Consider the following 1,532-nt stretch of genomic DNA (forward strand, 5'->3'; position numbering starts at 1 on the left):
CAGAAGATGTGATCATTAGGTTGGATTGGCTGCGAGAGCACAACCCTGAAATCGATTGGGAGTCAGGCTCCCTGAAGTTATCACGATGCCCTGAAACGTGTAGTGCCAGGAAGGCTGGCCGAATGGAGCAAGCAACGACTGCACGTGATACGGGGGTCAGGCCCACGGCGCGCAGGCGTTCGCCGAAGTCCAAACGGTCGGTCGTAGGCACTTGCCGGAGCAAGGTGCTCCCAGACTTCGAACCCGAAGATGATCCGGTGGAGGTAGAGTGGGACGAAGCTGACTTGATCGAGGCCTGGAAGCAAGGTATTACGCTTCCGGGCGCTCCTCAGCTGTTCGTTGCAGCCGGGCATACATACTCCCAGCTGTTTGCTGAGGAAGAGATCAAAAAGAAGGTCGTTAAGACCGCCGAGGAGTCGGTACCTAAACAGTACCACGAGTTCCTGAATGTCTTCTCCAAGGAAGCATCAGAACGGCTACCCGAAAGGAAGCCTTACGATCACGCGATCGAACTCGTACCCGGCTACTCGACGTTCCACTCTAAGGTATATCCCTTGTCGAACAACGAGCAGGAGGAACTGGACAAGTTCCTGAAGGAGCAACTAGCAAAGGGCTACATACGGGAGTTGAAGTCGCCCATTTTGTCCCCCTTCTTCTTCATCAAAAAGAAGGAAGGGACGCTTCGACCTGTACAGGACTACCGCCGATTGAACGCAATCATGGTCAAAAATCGTTACCCCTTGCCGTTGATCGCCGAGATGGTGGATAAGCTCCGTGGCGCTACGCTCTTCACAAAGTTCGACGTCCGATGGGGATACAATAACGTCCGGATCAAGGCCGGTGACGAATGGAAGGCGGCCTTTGTGACTAACCGAGGGTTGTACGAACCTTTGGTGATGTTCTCCGGTCTCACTAATTCCCCCGCGACCTTCCAGGCAATGATGAACGAGATCTTCCATGATCTCATCATTGGCAGCAAGATCCTTGTGTACCTGGACGATATACTCATCTTCTCCACCAATAAAGAGGAGCATGAGAAGGTCACACGCGAGGTTCTGCGCCACCTTCAGGATAATGATCTATTCCTGAAGCCTGAGAAATGTGAGTGGGACGTTCCCAAGGTCGACTACGTCGGCTATGTGTTCAGTGGCGATGAGGTAGCGATGGATCCCGCGAAGCTGAAAGGAATCAATGAGTGGCCGGTTCCCCGGAACAAAAAAGATGTTCAGAAGTTCCGGGGGTTCTCCAATTTCTACCGCCGCTTTATTAAAGACTTCGCTAAGATCTCGCGACCACTCGACCAGCTCACCGGGAATGACCCATGGCATTGGGGCGAGGAAGAGCAGCATGCCTTCGATGAGCTCAAGCGGCTCTTTGCGACGACTTCAGTCTTGGCGCTGTACGATCCTAATCGGGAGACGCGCATTGAGGTTGACGCCTCGGGCTATGCCACGGGCGGCATATTGATGCAGAAGTAGGATGACAGCAAATGGCATCCCATCGCCTTCAGATCCCATGCGATGGATCCGGCG

This window comes from Postia placenta, assembly GCF_002117355.1.
Source record: "Postia placenta MAD-698-R-SB12 unplaced genomic scaffold POSPLAscaffold_15, whole genome shotgun sequence".
In the NCBI taxonomy this organism is placed as follows: domain Eukaryota; kingdom Fungi; phylum Basidiomycota; class Agaricomycetes; order Polyporales; family Adustoporiaceae; genus Rhodonia; species Rhodonia placenta.